Raw genomic sequence first — 10,287 nt, forward strand, 5'->3', positions numbered from 1 at the left:
AAGTAATTACGACGATGCCAAACCAATATCAGGAGGTTCATCTTAACAGTTAATCCTCTTCCCATTAAGTTCAGATGCACTACAAGTTACATCATTTTTGATCACACAGACGTGAACTTCGTAGATTCCATCACCATATTTATTTTGCGCAAACTAGAGCTTGGCGCGCTTCGTTGGACGACTCTCTGCGTCGTCTTCATCTGCTTTGTCATCCACAGCTCCAACGCATGACGCCTTATCGCCATCATCCAGAACCAACTCTTCCGCACAGCACACCCCTGCAACCATCGGATCGAAGTCCCCTGTGCCCTCCTCGATGTACACATGCTCTTCACGAGCTGCAATCTAACCCCACAACAGCATGGTTAGCAATAAGAAAATGATGAGCCTATATATTTTTTTGAACTGCATATAAGTTTTAGTACAGAAGCTTATAGTTAACCTGTGTACCATCTCGGCTATCATCCACCGCACACCTTGCTATCGGACCTTGTCCTAGCACACTAGCCTTTAGATAATAGCAGCTTTTTTTAGTTAAACCCAGAAAATAAGCAGAAATTTTTCTTTCAAGGATGTAGTTTAAAAACCTCATCAATGGCGGTAGCTAGCGAAGAAGAATGGGAAGCTTCATGTGGGACCGGCAGTACATTACCACCACCATCAAGCTGCACGCCAAGAAAATTAAGTCTATTAAGATACACGTGGTATATTTTGTCTGCACTATTTACTAACTAGCAAAACTGTCATATAACTCACTACGAGCGAGCTTGCCACCCACGTCAAAGCAGACAATATCGTCAAGCCAGACGGCAAGCTGGTGTTGGTGCTGGGCGCCATGAAATTCGTTTTGGCTGAGGTTTTCGGCCAACCCCGCAACCTCCTTAAATAGAAACAGAAAAATTTTCAGTTTCCCTCCAATTCTATAGTTTTGAATTTCAAATCCCAAACGCTCTCAAAGGTGAAAGTTTGAATCCTCGGTAACAACAACTAGAGAAGGTATTTTTTATTCACAATCTGTACCTATACACAGTACACCGGTGTGTCGCATGCACATCACAGCGTAGTACAGATGTAGTAAATGCATAGCCATTGCATGTACACGCCAACCCGCCCATGTGTTTTCCTCTGTTGTCTGTACACGCCGTAGTTGTAATTAATCAAGGGAAAAAAAGTCAAATGAGAAGGGGTTGCGGCAGCGGCGCAGACCACGCCCGCGTGTTCTCCTCTCTGTTTGTGCTCTCTAATAATCGTTGCTTTCCAATCAATCACTCGGTACAGATCCCCGACCCGGCCTCGGTACAAATCAAGCACGCTTGCGTGTCGCGCGCGCACAGGGGTCGATCTGGTGCATTAATAGGAGATCTTTTCACCAGTGTACCAAGTATCGCTTCGCACAGCGTGCCAACAGTGCCAAGCGCATGGCACTGGTATGACCAGTCCACTCACCATCATCGCCATCAACCGGACCCATGTCTGTCTTGTAGGGCAAGCCTCGAACCATCCGATCCATCTACCAAGTGATCCCCTCCCAGAATGCATGTTGTCCACTAATCGGCACCCTGCCACACATCAGCATTTTGTATATTTTTCTCCCACAATCCTTGTGCGAAAAATGTTACCCCTACAGGCACACATCAGGGAATGTTTTGTTTTGAAATTGATGCCAAATAGGATTGGTGTATGCTTCAATTCCAGGTCAACAATGCATGCTTTTTTCAACAACGATAAAAACATAGCATGAAACATGTACATATAGCAGTTTCCATAAAAATATGAACTTCCTATTTTTCCAATATAAGTACACGCATTCAACGTTATAGGATTTATCGAGGACTCATGTCACAACAGTAGCATAAAAATTCTCAGAACCAATATAAGTACAAAATTCGCAATTACATAAATCATAGCAACGTTATGTTTGCCATCAAATATTCTGGCACACTGCCTTAATACGAAACCAACAGAAATTGTTTGTGCGCACCTGCCATTTTTTTTTTTTTGAAAATGCGATGTGCCTAAAGGAAATTCGGCTCGAACGGATCAACAATTTTGCCGCAACCAGTCTTTCGGTGACCAATCACTCCACATTTTCCACACTTCGGCAACCTCCTGGGGGCTTTGGGTATATCACCTCGATCAGGGCAAGTTGTACTTTTGTGACCCTCACCCCGACATATGGTGCAAAATCTAGACCTCTTCAGCTTCTCTTCATATGGAGCCTTCTCTCTGCTTGAAGACGGTCTCCCCGCTGACCGTTTAGACTTTGCGGGAGCAATTCCTGAACAGTTTGATAGTTCCGGCACACGATCAACCATATTGTTGCCATCAACAGCTGTCTCGCGATCTTCAAGTCCCATACCATCCTTATCCTGACTTAGAGGCAGTAGGGTTTTATAAACTTCCTTCATCATCGCCGTGAAAACTTCAAAACATTTCACATTGCTATCACCGAGCCGTACGCAATTCAAAGCTTGAATGTACATAGTATGATGCCTGTATGTATTGCTAGCAGGAGGCCCACTGTCTCTTTGGTACCGGACAAGTCGCTCAGGCAAGATATCTCGTGCATCCCTCGTCCATCGCTTCAATATATGCTTTGTTGGTATTCTGCTAAGCCGCAACTCAATCATGACCTGTCACAGTTCAAAACAATATTAGTTCCGAGCACAATCACGTCTTCTCATATAAACCGTAAACCTATCTTGTTCCACGTATGTCATGAAACTTACTATTAACGAATGGCAACAGACCATGCCAGAGTGCTCAAATGACCCGCATTCACAGATAAAAAATGATTTGTCGTCGTTCACTTTAACTATGAACTCAACTTTGCTCCATCTCGCACGCGTTGTTGCATCAACATGTGTTAGCTTATAAATTGCCATAGGCTGGACTACATCAACTACATAGGCACCAGCCTTGTAGAGAGCTTCCCCAAACTGCTATAACATAGCCCTCGTGTAAATTTTGCTTGCATGTCTCTCAATTGGCAGGTTACATCTTAATGATACTCCACTCTGCATACATGTAATATATTTTGTTAGATCTCTTTTACCAAGGGGGGGAAAACTAAAGTTGATACAAAATGACCGACCACACTACGCGGTAATGCTAACTAACCAGTGAGGTGCGCTTCTCCTCGAAGCTTTCTTCAGAATCTCTGTCAAATTGTAGTTTTTCATATTGGCGTAGGAATAGATGTATAGGGCAGCCAGGCGGAACATACCCCTTCAGCATGTGATTTGCACTCTCACTCTGTTGCGTGCTTGTCATTTTTGCACAGAACACTCCCCTAAAATACGGCTTCGCCCATTTGTGACGCACCTCGTAGATTTGTGTCAGGAATGGATGTTTCTTCAACGAGTACTTCTCCAGCATTGCAGCCCACCCACCTTCAAACTCTTCTTCGTTCACCATGTGATGGACCAACTTGTGAAACTCAGTCTTGAAATCACTATTCTTCCCCCACAATGCGCCCATTGATTCTTTCGCTTTCTTCAACACGTGCCACTTACACCACCTGTGCACTGTATTTAGCAGCTCTGCCTCAATCGTCAATTCCATCGAACGAGCCTGATCTGAAATAACATCCATTGGCAAGATGTGAGATGTAAGCATTCACAAAAGAGAGATTTTAAAATGACGAGCTTGTGTTAAGAAAGACAATCCAACACAAGACATACCAGTAAGTATCGTCTGTGGATGCTTCCCACCAACCATTCTAATGAACTCACGAAAGACCCATCTGAAGGTATCCTCTTTCTCATCCCTAAGCATCCATTGTTTCCCTGGCATCAGAATCACTATGCTCCTTATTAATATTGCCACACAGTGTCTTTAACGCCCTCTTGGTGAATGGGACATTTTCGATACACCCAAAAAAACTTCCAACTATACTCAAGACCTTTCCAAGACTAACATTGTTTTGCCTTAGCTATGTAACCAAATCTTTAATGTAACGGTCAATGTGTCTGTGAGATTGCCAGTACATTTTTTCGCCACACGTCATCGAGAGAGGGTGGTTGTGTGAAGAGCGATGCTCACGTATGTACCACCCATTGTCTTCCGACCTTAATAGCCTGATCATAGCATTGCACCCACACCTGGATGATCTAGTGTTATCTTTCACCGGCTTCCCCTGAAAAATCAGAAAATTATACAAACCAATAAATTCCGCGGTATCCAATGTAACGGAATAACTAGCAAGACAGCGAAACAAATACTAACAGCACACAATCTCTTGCATGCACCTTGACCAGTTAACATTGAGCCGGCTTTTTGATAGCCTAATACCAAAACCAACCTCCCATGAATATAAATTATAGAAATTGTAAGCCTCGTTTATGGAGTCGAACGATCGCACTTGGTTATGTAAGCTCTCACTGATAATTCCAAATCACTCTTCCTCGCTGCATTCATTTCCCTTTTGACGGGTGCCTTGCCAATCCTAACCCTTGTATATACAATTAAAGAAAAATGTCAGGCAGATAAAACAGACAAAGGAAACATTAGTCGATTTATTGTTATTAAGACCAGCCAAACACAAAAATTCTACATCCAAACACAAAACAACAAAAAACACAGGCTATAACGTAGCATTCAACAAGTCACATAGTTTGAAAATTTTGCAACTACTTTCTCATTTGATATCATCTATGTACGGCTACATTACATTTACAAAGTTCAAATAGGGAAAGCTATCCAATCAAATTTCAATTTACAAGAGCATTCTATTAGATCAAAAAGCAGAACAGCAGAGCCATCAAACAAAACACACACGTCATATCGAATGCATCGAGCACCAGGCATCAAATTAAAACTACGAATTCAACCCCTCGACTATTGATGTGTTTTCCATAAAATCCAAAAGACCAGGCCACTTATCAAGTCACAACCACATCCGAATTAGTTACTTAAAGCCTTGCAGGCTCAAAATTAATTTGACGTCAAACTAAATCCATACTTCGAATAAAAAAATAGAAAGCTTTTAGTTTGTATATTCATAAGCATTGTATATTCTTAAATATTGACTACAACTCCAATGCGACAAAGCATATATGGGAAGTACTTAGAATATGCCACCAGCACACCAAAACTGAGACACAATCAAATTGCTCAAAGCATTTCAGTTCGAAGCAAGTAAGAAATCGATTCTTTTGAAATCAAATGAAAAATGAGCGTCTTCGAGGACAATACCTCCTAGTCCAGCCGTTGGTTGCTTCAGTGCATCTTGCATGAATTCGACACTTGTTCCGTCGTCCAGGAAGTCCTTCCCATGTATTTCTTCTCCAACAGCTATGCTGATAGAAGCTTGAGACTCACCCGGATGAGCAGTATGTGTACATACTGGACCAGAAGCATTGAGATCAAGGCTGCAGATCCAGGGAAAAACGCATGAGATCTGAGATTTTTTATTAGCCGCAGAGATTTCCCCATTGGGGGGAAAGCATGACGCAGCGAATCCGGCGACAAATGCTAGAGAAATACTTGAAGGATTTGTTACCTGGGCGCTCCATGACGCATCTCTCCCATCGACTGGTCCATTGGGGGAGCGGACGGAGCTGCGCCCCACGTCGAGGAAGAAGAGCTAGTGGGCAGAGCTAATGGGATCCCCTTAGGTTGACGATTAGGTAAGCGCTCCGTCTGCTCGGTACATACACGGTCACAAGTCATGTTCCAAGAGAGGACGTCATGCTCCGAAAACACTTCACGTAAATGGACCAATTTGTCAAACACTTGTACCAAGTAGCTACGCCTACACAATCTAGCTCCTAATGCTAGCCCGGCCTACTAGGGGACAGCGACTAGACAGTTCATGATCCACACACATGGCTCAACGTATCATATACAGAGCACCGAGGTGCTCGGTCACACAAACTTCGCACTCCACTACTGCCTACTATTATACTCCCTCCGTTCCTAAATATAAGTCTTTTAAGAGATTTCACTAAGGGACTACATACGAAGCAAAATGAATGAATATACATTCTAAAGTATGTCTATATACATCCGTATGTAGTCCCCTAGTTAAACTTCTAAAAAGACTTATATTTAGGAACGGAGGGAGTAATACATATGCTACTCTTTATTGATACCCTTCATAGCTTCACACTTGGCTTTGTACTTCACCTGTGCAAGAAATAAGATTAAGATGTAAACTAACACTGCAGGCATTTAAATAACATACTTTACAAAAAAAGTTTGAACTAACACTGCACGCATTTAAATAACAGAATTTACAAAAAGATGTGTGCATCAACAAGATGGAGGAGAATATAATTCATGAACCTCGTTAGATGATATACTACTTGGTAAGAGAAAATACAAATTTCTATTTCTTCTAAAAAAAATACAAACTTCTATTGGGTATTGTACACTCTGTCTTATTTGTCAACAACGACTAACCCATTTCAAGAAAAAATGACTGAAGCTTTAGGAGAAACAAAGTTAAGTAAGCATCATGATTTCTTAAAGAAATTTTTTCATATACAAGAATAGTAGGTTGTTCAAATGCAGATGAGGTCGACTTCAAAAGCTAAAATTGCATCGACTACTGTATGCGTCAGTTAGATTTTCCCTTTTCTAGTTCAATGGATTCAACGAATGCTTCTCATCTGCATACAGCTGAGCACACCATTCACAACAGCAAACGTGGTGGCACACGACCTTTATGTTTTTTACTAGCTCCAGGGTTACTTTGCTTCTACAAAAATGCATTTTCCTGTGACAAAATACGTCCTAAGTATAATGGAGCTACTCCTAAAGTCGGTCCACATGGTATGCACAGCAGCAGCTGCTGAACCGAAGCAAAAGGCAATCTCAAAGCCTAATATCAGAATAATCTGATCTCCAATCACTCTACAGCAACAGTAGTTGTACATATAGGAGACTGGCAATGCGCATTAGAGATAAGATAATTTTGATTCCTGACTGTGAGTAGCCACACAGACATATTCTTCAGTTATATTCATTTTTTGATGAGACTTTCACGTTTCCATGGAAGAAAGATAGCTAGCAAGCCAGCCTTTTCGCACTCACACTTGCTGTTTGCTCATACTATATCAGCAACCAGCGCTTCTGACCCCCCTGACTAGGGATCCTCCCAAGTCATCACTACTCTCAGAATCAATTTGTGCAACCCCTTTCCTTCAAATAAATTACGAGAGAAATAAAAACCGAATATAGCCTTAACGATTAGTTGTGATTTCTGTGACCACCGGACATGATCAAACTAAATCAGCAAACAATTAGTCAAGTTCATACTACTCTCTCTCTCTCTGTACCACAGCTTGAACTGATCAGGGTATCATCCTAGACTGAAGAAAGCCACCAGATTGCTTTGCTATAACAATGGTCATGCCCCTCTTACAGGCAAAGCCGTAAGGAGCACTACTGGCAGCGAAGAAGAGACTCTACTCCAGGGGAGGGAGCTTTAGTTGGTCGTCGGTGGGAGGCAATGCATCATCAGGTAATAGTGAGAGTTCATGCCATCAGATAGGATTAGGAACACCCATCTGCTTTATAGGTGTTTGTCTCTAATGATGCTACTTGAATCTATAGGAATAGGATTGCAGTTAAGTTAATTTATGATGAAGTGAGCGTTTCATCAAAAAAATTCTTAAAGCATTTGCTCACCATTTGATGAAGTCGATGCGGCCAGTGCCGTCGTCGAGGGTGAAGGACACGTGCAGATGAGGTCTAGGTCGTGCTTGTTCAAGAACTCGGCGACCTTGTCGGCACCGAAGGTGAAGGAGACGTCGCGGTCGTTCTCGCCCCAGCCTGCCAAAGGTGAAGGAGGGTGCATCCCGTTGACATTCAACAACCGGGGAGCAGCACGGGGTTGATGTTGGGGATGACACCGCTATGATGACACCGCCGTGCGCGATGATGACCCCGGCCAGCAGCCTGCCGAGCTCCTGGTCGTTGCGGACGGCCAGCAGCAGGTGCCGCGACACGACGCGGCTCTTCTTGTTGTCCTTGGTCGCATTGCCGACCAGCTCCAGGACCTGCGGGAATTCAGAAAAAAATATGTCGGTGACACGGTCGAGCAAGATGCTAGAAGATGACGGAGGACAAAGGTTACCTCGGCGGCGAGGTACTCGAGGACGGCGGCGAGGTAGACGGGGGCGCCGGAGCCGACTCGCTGCGCGTAGCAGCCTTTGTTGAGGAACCGATCGATGCGGCCGACGGGGAATTGAAGCCCGGCCTTCGCGGACCGGCTCACCGCCTTCTTCTTCTTGCCGCCCTTCCTCCCGGACATCTCGCTCGCTTGCTTGCTTCTCCGACGAACTGGAGACTGCTGGAAGTGCGACGGATCTCTGCGTTTAGCGCGATGACCGCGACCCGGTTCTTCTCCTGCCTAGTCGCCTCTGCTATCTGCAGCAGCAACAAAAAGAAAACTGGTCAGATTCAGATCGTGGGGGAGGGAGAGAGTAGGACCGGGCGCGGGGGGTACCTCTATGCACTGGGAGATCTCGGCGTCAACAAAGCCATAGAGGCGGGCGAAGGGGTCCCCGCCGGCGCCGTTAAGCTTCTCGGCGTCGTACTTGTCATCCTTCTGGCAGATGGTGTCCACCCGCGTGAGGATGTCGATTACCAATCACCGCAACGATGGGTGAGGCCGCCGGCAGAGCTGGCGAGGTGCGAGATCTGGAGGAGGGGAAGGGAGATCTGGGGGGACGGCTCGATGGGCTCAGTGCGTGCGAGTGTGCGTGCGTGACGGAAAAGGGCAGGGAGGGGCAAGAGGAGGAGGGCGTGGGGGAGGCCATGGGTGAGAGGAGGAGGACGGCGGCGAGCTCTCTCTCTCGATCTAGAAGGGAGTGTGAAAGAATAAAAGCAAATGACAGAGTCTATCTTATTGAAAACTGGGTATTTATACCCTTCTTACAAGTCAGTTAAAGTTACAATGTCGGTAACCACAACCGACGTAAACAACCGATTTAAGCATTGATTACTAGAATTAAATTAATCCTTAACAGGGAGGAGGGGTTCGTGGGGGAGGGAGAGAGAGCGGTTGGGTTGACCCCATACACTGCTCGCTGACTGGTGGGCCAAACCAATTTGAACACAATGACAATGTGGGGACCGGGCTGGGATCTATGGTGGGTGTGGGGCATGGATCTGTCCGCCACGTCATCGATCCAGGAGAGTTCTATTCCACCCAATAGGAAAGCTTCAAATAATTTGTGTTTTTCTATACTATTACTTTTGCCAAAATAAACATGATAAAATTAGTAAAAAAAATCAAAAAATGTCCACGCCTTGTAGAGACTATAAACCAATACCACCCCAAAATTCATAAACATGAGAAATTGTTTACATTTTCAAATAATATGAATGGTCATACCCGCCGTTTTGATCACATTTTGAAGTGGGCATGAAAAATTTAAAAAAATGCAAAACCTTCGCATTGTGGCATTATATGTGACAAAGTTACTAGGAAAAATAATAAACTTGTAATATGGTAATTATTTTTAAAAAGTGTTCTTAGAAATGGACAATCATGTGTGAAGATCGAAGGCTTCCAAGCCAAATGATCAATCTTATGGTGACATTCATGGCATAGTTTGTTCAAATGATGTAACATTATGCACAAGGGTGCATATTGGAATGTCAAACAATGTTGACTAAGGAAGTTTTCATTTTCTTTGGGCGAAAAATTCATTTTTCATTTTTCGAGTGCTGAAAATAAGTTTTTTTGTGAAGGACCTACCATATATTTGTTTTAAAATTGTATCAAATCATTTTTATAAAATATTAGGCCATATTTAATGTACAATTGAAAAAATGGTTGGGTGTTAAAAGCTTTTATCCACCTCTCGTGAATAAGATAAATTTCTACAGATTCAGGTGGAAGCGGGTTAAATTGGAACGACAGCTGCATTATATTTTGCCCTTTATTTTTAGGTCCTAAAATTCATTTATAGGTACATAAGTATCTATTTAATCATAAATACATGGTATGGTGGCTTGACGTCGAGGTTTGGATGGTGGTCGAGGGTCCCAACTCGAGAGCGTGTAAACTTGCATGCTAGTCGCGTGGTCACCGCTTGACCGTTGCGTTCCACGCATTCTGGGTCGAATAGGCATGTCTGGTTGGTTGGACACTCCCTCGGTAGGTGTTAGGAAGAAGAATACAATATAAGAATCTCACGAGGAGACTTAACTAAGCTCAACCATGAATTAGCAGCCAAGTGTTTGATTAGCGGTGCGGGTAATGCACATAGACAATTGTCCTAAATTTTGGCTGAGGATGATAATCTACTAAGGAGACTCTCTTGGCAAATT

The 10,287-nt window shown here is 43.7% G+C and overlaps 1 long non-coding RNA gene and 1 pseudogene across 4 annotated transcripts; both read right to left on the reverse strand.

Annotated features, from left to right (window-relative positions):
* Positions 1 to 1,874: 1,874 nt before the first annotated feature.
* On the reverse strand, positions 1,875 to 5,977 carry LOC123448315. 4 transcript variants are annotated; one of them, XR_006631668.1, is made up of 7 exons: positions 5,504 to 5,977; positions 5,197 to 5,372; positions 4,251 to 4,453; positions 3,684 to 4,138; positions 3,121 to 3,578; positions 2,730 to 3,017; positions 1,875 to 2,633 (listed from the first exon to the last, which is right to left on the reverse strand). It is a non-coding gene; the product is annotated as an uncharacterized LOC123448315 (long non-coding RNA). The 4 variants fall into 4 exon arrangements; XR_006631667.1 differs by having other exon boundaries at positions 4,228 to 4,453; XR_006631669.1 differs by having other exon boundaries at positions 3,684 to 3,788; positions 3,990 to 4,453.
* Positions 5,978 to 7,731: 1,754 nt separating this feature from the next.
* On the reverse strand, positions 7,732 to 8,828 carry LOC123448316 (annotated as a pseudogene).
* Positions 8,829 to 10,287: the final 1,459 nt, after the last annotated feature.

This window comes from Hordeum vulgare, chromosome 4H, assembly GCF_904849725.1.
Source record: "Hordeum vulgare subsp. vulgare chromosome 4H, MorexV3_pseudomolecules_assembly, whole genome shotgun sequence".
Lineage (NCBI taxonomy): Eukaryota > Viridiplantae > Streptophyta > Magnoliopsida > Poales > Poaceae > Hordeum > Hordeum vulgare.